A 7,495-nucleotide genomic window follows, 5' to 3' on the forward strand; every position below is an offset into this window, starting at 1 on the left:
TGGTGTCCAGGAGGAAGAAGCCGGAAAGGACGCACCAAGAGAGAAGCTGCTGCCAACACCAACCGCCCCAGCCCTGGTGGGCACGAGAGAAAGCTAGTGACCAAGCTCCAGAACACAGAGCAGAAAAAGAGAGGGCCCCGGCCCTGAGACGGAGCTGGAGGTAAGGAGTGGCTGCTGCCCCCAAGGACAGGCCTGGGAGTGTGTGGTTGGGAAAAGGGGAGAGCTGTCTTTGTTGTCCCAACAGCCAGAACCGGAAAGGGAGACATCGAATATTCCCGGTTAGAGGGAGTTTGGTTGACAACGGCGGGTGGGCGGAGAGAGGACTGACACCCAGATTGGTTAGGGTGTTCACAGAGCAAGTAAATAGGAGGGCAGAGTTCAAAGCCAATTTTCTGTCTCTCTCTCTCCCCCCAGATAAGGCCGGAAAACAGACAACTACACCAAGCATTGGAGATAGGACCATGGCGACAGAACCTCCGAGGAATGAGGACCTGGGAACCCGATACAGCCTGCTTGTCCCCCTCCCTGTCCTCAGGACTTACCCTACCTGACGGAGCCCCCTGGTCCCCCAAGGGGGCACCCCCAGCTCCCGGCAAAAGGGCCAGAGGGAGAGTATGAGACAGGGAATAAGGGGAAGGTGGGCTAGGGAGGTACCACTCCCTCAAAAAAAAAAAAAGAGGAAGAAGAGATAGACGCTGAAGAAGCCAGGCGACAGTGACAATTAAAGGGCCCTGTGCCACAGCGGCTGTCGTGTCTGTGTTTTTATCCTGCCGTGGACTTGCAGGTTGGTGTCGGCGTGAACTGACGAGGGCTCTTCTGCATGCTTGTCTGTGGGGCTGTTCTCGATTCTGGAGAGGTCCACTGGCCTGCTCGGGGGGTTGCTATGCATGTGCCTTGGGGGCATCCGTTCTGCGGTCTCTTCTTGGACGTACGGAGACACCCTTTCTTGGCCATGGTATCCAAAAGAATGAACATTTTCCCCCAAACGATAAGAATTGAGTTATGCGGGTGCAAAACCACCTTTGGAAGGAAGTACTATTTACTGGCGCCATCCACAGGATGGAGATGTGAGGCGATGCCCTAAGGAGAGACTATCCATCCATCCGTCCTTCCATCCATCCATCTGTCCGTCCTTCCTGATAACTAGGTGCCCAGAGCCTGGAGAACTGACTGACCCGAAGTCACTCTGGGAGACACAGGCTTTATTATTTATGGGACACTTACTCACGGAGGAACAGTACTGTGACCTTGGGGAAGCCAGAAGGTCAGGGTTTGGTCCCTTCTACTGTTTGGGGGAAAGAAAAAAGAAAAGAAAAAAAAAACCCAAACCCTGCCGTCAAATCGATGCCACCTCATAGCTTTAGGACAGGGTAGAACTGCCCCTGGAGTTTCTGAGACTAACTTTTTTTAAAAATCATTTTATTGGGAACTCATACAACTCTTATCACAATCCATGCATCCATGCATTGTGTCAAGCCCATTTGTACATTTGTTGCCATCGTCATTCTCAAAACATTTTCTTTCTACTTGAGCCCTTGGTATCAGCTTCTCATTTTCCCCCCTCCTTCCTTCCCTCCCTCACTCTCCCTCTCTCATAAACCCTTGATAGTTTATTAATTATTAGTTTTTTCATGTCTTACACTGACCGATGTCTCCCTTCACCCACTTTTTTGTTGTTCATCCCCCTGGGAGGGGTTTATAGACAGGTTATTGTGATTGGTTCCCCCTTTCTCCCCCACACCTTCCCCTTACCCTCCTGGTATTGCTGCTCCCAATATTGGTCCTGAGGGGTTTATCTGTTCTGGATTCCCTGTGTTTCCAGCTCTTATCTGTTCCCGTGTACATGCTCTGGTCTAGCTGGATTTGGAAGATAGAACTGGGGTCATGGTAGTGGAGGAAAGGCAGCATTAAAGAACTAGAGAAAAGCTGTATGTTTCATCAGTGCTATACTGCACCCTGACTGGCTCATCTCCTCCCTGTGACCATTCTATAAGGGGATGTCCAATTGCCTACAGATGGGCTTTGGGGTTCCACTCTGCACTCCCCCTCATTCACAATGATATAATTTTTTGTTCTGGGTCTTTGATGCCAGATACCTGATCTTATCAACACCTCGTGATCACACAGGCTGGTGTGCTTCTTCCATGTGGGCTTTGTTGTTTCCGAGCTAGATGGCCCCTTGCTTATCTTCAAGCCTTTAAGACCCCAGATGCTATATCTTTTGATAGCCGGGCACCATCAGCTTTCTTCACCACCTTTGCTTATGCACCCATTTGTCTTCAGTGATCCTGTCGGGAAAGTGAGCATCACAGAATGCCAATTTAATAGAAGAAAGTGTTCTTGCATTGAGGGAGTACTTGAGTGGGGGCCCAATGTCCATCTGTTACCCTAATACTAAACCTATAAATATATGTACATAGAACTATTTCCCCCTCATCATATATAAATATATTTACATATGTACATGCCTTTATTTAGACCTCTATAAATGCCCTTTGACTCCTAGTTCCTTCCTCTATTTCCATTGCTTTCTTGTCCCACTATCATGCTCAGCCTTCGTTTGGGTTTCAGTAATTCCTCTTGGTTACATTGCCCTTGATCAAGCCCTACCAGGCCTCCTACACCCTCCTCACCACCGATTTGGATCACTTGTTCCCTTGTCCCTGGGTTTGTTAACACCACTTCCTTCACCACCACACCACCACCCGACTCCCTGCCCAACCGTTGGTCCTGTTGTTTTCTCCTCCAGATTGTTCATCCAGCCTATCTTATTTAGACAGACCTGCGGAGATAATAACATGCACAAAAACAAGACAGCAAAACCAAGCAACAAAAGAAAACAAAACACAACAACAAAGGCAAAAAGAAGAAAAGCCGAGTCCAGTTTGGTTCCGATTCACTGAGGTCAAGCCTCCCTTCTGGGGACTGAAGGTGCGGCCCGCGATCCGCAGCTGCAGCTTCTGCGCAAGCAAGGCCGCAGCTGGACCAGGGGCCACCGTGTTGCCTGGCTGAGGCCCGGAGGCTTCCAGGAGCGCTACCCTGACGAGGATGGAGACTTGGTTGCCTTATCCAGTGCCGAGGGGCGGACGATGGCATTGCCCTATGTGAAGGATGACACCTTCCGTATTCACATGGAAGAGAAGAAGGAGTGCCCGTTGGAGCCCCGCCCCACGTGTGCGCAGGAGGTGCAGGCTAGCTTGGAGCATCCCAGTGTGATGTGTGATGGTCGCAATGGGCCTGTAGCGGGGGAGCCCCCTGCACGGGCAGTCTGCCCCAACTATCACCTGTGCGCTGTGTGCGAGGGCGAGGGCATGCACAGCGAGCGCACCAAGTTTGCCTCCTTCAGTGCAGGGCGTGGCTCCCGAAGCTGAAACACGGGCACTTCGGGTGGCCAGGCTGGGAAATGGGCCTACCAGGCAACTGGAGCCCACCTCCTCCTCGGGCAGGGGATGCCCGCCCCACCCGCCCCAGTGAAACGGCTTCTGGTCCCTCGGAGCATCCTAAGGTTAACTTTCTGAAGAACGTAGGGCAAAGTGTGGCCGCTGTGCTCTGCCCCCTGGGCTTTGAAGTTGATGTTGACGTGGAACACAGACGGAAATGAAGCCGACTGAGCCAGTCTCTGCAGACCTTTCTAGCACAGAGATGGACAACTCCCAGCCAGCCGCTGCCCTCCTGAAGGCAGAGCAAATGCAGATCTCCTAGGAGCCAGTGGGGCAACCTGAGGCAAGTCTGCTCCCCCAGGCCCTGGGAGGGACAGAACAGATGGAGTCTAATAACTGTTCAGGAGGAGAGGACAGCTGGACTCATTTGCCTTCTTCAAAAGAAACGGACCCGTCTACGGGTGAACTCCAGTCTCTGCAGGTGCCAGAATCAGAAAGGCCAAGCTCTCTGGAGCCTTCCCAGCATGGCCCCACAGGGCTGAAGCAAGCGGCACTGTACCCACCCCTGCCACCAGAAGCGGACCCCTGGCTGATCGAGGCCCTCTCCCAGATGCTGACCATGGGTTTCTGTGAGGAAGGTGGTTGGCTCACCAGGCTCCTGCAGACCAAGACTCACGACGTCGGAGCTGCTCTGGACACCATCCAGTATTGGAAGCACCCACCACCCTGTGCCAATGTGCCCTCCTCATCTGTACCCCTCATTTGCCTCATAGTTCTGGTAAGGTAGAGTAGAGCAGCCAGTCCTCAGAAAGGCCAGTTTCTCTGCATTCTTTCAGAATCTGGGGGAGGGGATGCAGGGAGCCATGTAGGGCAGTAGAAGCAGCGATAGGAGGAGGTGTCCAAAGTCTGTGTCTATTTGAGGACTGGAGCTGTTGTTGATGGATGTTGATTGAGAAACGAAACCAGCGTGCCCTTGCCCAGGGGACCCTTACAGCGTGTTCTTGTCCCTCTGTCCCTGGGTCATACCAGCAGTCAAAAATATAGCCGGCCTAACGACCTTCTGCTTTTTCTTAAGTGACTGACCATATGCTGACATGTAGTTGATCATCCACTAAAAACCTAATACATTCTGATTTTAGATAGAGAACTGTTACCAGTTCATCAGAAAGCAGAGGAGGGCTGTCCCATAGCAGGTCTGGGGACAGAATGGGGGCAGGACAGGACAGCCGGGGCCTTGCCTTCCACCGTGGGGCTACTGGGAGCTGGTTGAAAAGGGAATCCGAGAGGTAGGTCTTCACGAACTGCTGCTTCCTCTTCCTTAACCTGGACAGTGCTCTCCTTTTCTAATGGGTCTGTTGCCTCTGAAGTAGCCTTGATGTGTGTAAGCAACCTATCATTAAAATGCTGTTAAGTTAAAAAAAAAGAAGAAGAAGAAACGCCTATAAATAGTTCAAGGTCTGTTTGTCGACCTTCAGGAGTGCTTTGCAGTGGAGTCTGATGGGTGCCACACCCTGGCCCCACAGTCTATTTTGGTACTCTCTCGGGACTCCCTTGCTCTGCTCCCCTTGCTGTTCTGTTGCAGGCCCTTAGTGTTTTGCTTCGGTGTGTTGGGGCCAGATCGGGCGCAATGCCCGCACTGTGTCTCCAGTGTTGTCCCCTGTAGGGCTATGGATCAGTGAGGGATGTCATGTCTCGTGGTGGGGCCATCCCTATGGTCCTCTCTGTGCATTGGCTGCTCTGAGCAGGAATATCATCCTCAAGGCTTGATGGGCCAGGATGTGCTCCACTCTCTCTCCCTCCCCCTACACTTGCTCCCATGTGCTCTGATCTGACAGGTCCTCCCTGCCTGAGCTGTAGCTTCAGTGCTGTCCTATGAAGTGAATTCTTCTGGGGGGAGAGAGAGCTGTCCACATCGTTGAGATTGGGGTCGACCTGCTCCAAAAACTCTGCTCCATCCATGGCCTAGGTTTTGAGGAGGCAGCTCTTTCCCCATTTCCCTCCAGAGGAGCTTTTCTCCCAAGACGATGTCAGGGAACTGCTATTATAAGTTTTCAGGATGGACTACCTCATCCTTCTTCCCAGTCTGTCTTCCTCTGGATGCTCCACTGAACCCTGTCCACCTTGGGGGACCCTACGGGTCTACGAAAACCCTTAGTGGCGTGGCTTCCAGCATCATAGCAAGATGGATGTCACCACAGTATGACAGACTGACAAGTGAGTGGTGGACAGAGCAGAATCGAACACTAAGCATACACCCATGAAGAAGTTCTCCTGGGCAAAAATAAGACTTCCGTTGTGCTGGGAATCACAGGTGCTCTGAGCTCATTGTTTTGCCAGCCTTAAAAGACAGCTTCCACCTTGAGGTGCACGATAGCTGCTCCAACACCCACCGCCACATCTGTATTGCATCCTGTGGGAAAGGAAGGAAAGACCAGGTGGTTCGCCCCTATATCCATTCTGAAAGGCAGAACCGAAAAGTGGCACAACCCACATCTGCTCAGCCTTCAGTCACATGGACACACCCAGCCACAAAGAGACGGGGAAGGGAAGTATGTATTTAGCTGTTAGTCAAAACGTGGATGAGGGCAGGATCTGACTATTAAAAGAAGCAGGAGCGAATGAGTCCTGGAAAACACTAGCAAGAAGCATCGCCCACGGGTGGATCAACACAGGTAGGGGAAGAGGACCCATCGGCCTAACCCTTTTCCCTCTTCTCCTGTCCCTCATTCTAGCCTGCAGAACTGGAAGCCAAATGTTCTTTGAGACCCAAGAACATCAAGAGAAGAACGGGCTGTCCACCAGAGCAGTTACAGACACAGTGGACTCACACTGACTGAGACCTTTGGGGCTCTCTCATCCAGCCAACTCCTCTGAGTCCAGCATGATCACAGGTGTGCAGGAAAGGGCATTGAAAGGCATCTACCTCAACCCCAAGGATGGCTGGTGACCTAATGGGTTGGTTATCTATTGGGCTGCTATGTGCAAGGTCAGCCATTCCAACCCACCAGCCACTCCTCGGGAGAAAGAGGAGGATTTCCTAAAGAGTTACAGCTTCAGGAACCCACAGGGGAACAATTCTTCTCTGCCCTGTAGGAGCGTTACGCATGGAGATGGGCCCAATGGCAGTGAGTTTGATTGTTAGATGGAGGCCAATCCCATCCTACACGATCACTTCTTCTTAGTTGTTTATCATTCAACAAACTCACAGCCATGGAGTCGGTGCTGACTCACAGCCCCTTGTGCGTTTCCAAGACTGTCACTGTTTGTGGAAGGAGCAAGCCCCGCCTTCCCTCCTCGGAGCTGCTGGTGGTTTCTGACCACTGACCATGGGGATCGCAGCCCCACGCAGAATCGCTACCCCACCGGGGCTCCCTTGTTTATCACTGGAGGCGAGCAGCTCACTCTCTTTGAAGGCTGTCTCGTTCATCTCCAAAGAGCAGCTCAATGGGGGTTGAAACCTGGCTCACGAGGTCCCTCTACCAGGCACTGACCATGCCTCTGTTTCTCCCATACTTTCTGTCTGAGATACCTTTCATCCCCCCCCCCTCATCCCCCAAGGCTCCGCTCAAGGGCCACTTTCTGTTCCAAGTCTTCCCTGACAATCCCCTGCACACACACATCATCATCATCATCATCTCCTGGGGCCGGATCTGATGCAGTTCCTTCTACTTTCCCTCAATTGCTTCTTCCCACAATTAATTATTGATTCGTTTTTGGTTTTTAATGTTTATTTGAGCCTAACCAGGGCGTGGCTCAGCCAATCCCTGGTGGTGTAGTGGTTACGTATTGGGTTCCGCAGTTCAAAACCACCAGCTGCTCCTGGGGAGAGAGATGGAGCTTTCTACTCCCATAAAGAGTGACAGTCTCAGAAACTCACAGCGCAGGGCCTCTAGGAGCCGGCATCCCCTGGCCGGCAGTGAGTCTGGTTTGGGTTTGAAAGACTGGCTCAAAGCACCAACTGCAAAGAGGGGCAAATGGGATCCGTCTTGCCAGCCCCTGCCAGCTCTTGCGCACAGGAAGCAAACAACAGGAGCAACACGCAGCACTGTCTTCTCACCCAGTGTCAGAAAATCACAGTAACTATTCTTGAATGAGGTTCCTACTCGGTGCTTTAT

General features: G+C 52.0%; 1 pseudogene; it reads left to right on the forward strand.

The window, feature by feature from the left end:
• The first annotated feature begins 3,074 nt into the window (after positions 1-3,074).
• LOC101643720 lies at positions 3,075-4,248 on the forward strand (annotated as a pseudogene).
• Positions 4,249-7,495: the final 3,247 nt, after the last annotated feature.

This window comes from Echinops telfairi, unplaced genomic scaffold (genome assembly GCF_000313985.2).
Source record: "Echinops telfairi isolate 266 unplaced genomic scaffold, ASM31398v2 ScPeMD7_5;HRSCAF=22, whole genome shotgun sequence".
NCBI classification, from domain to species: Eukaryota; Metazoa; Chordata; class Mammalia; order Afrosoricida; family Tenrecidae; genus Echinops; species Echinops telfairi.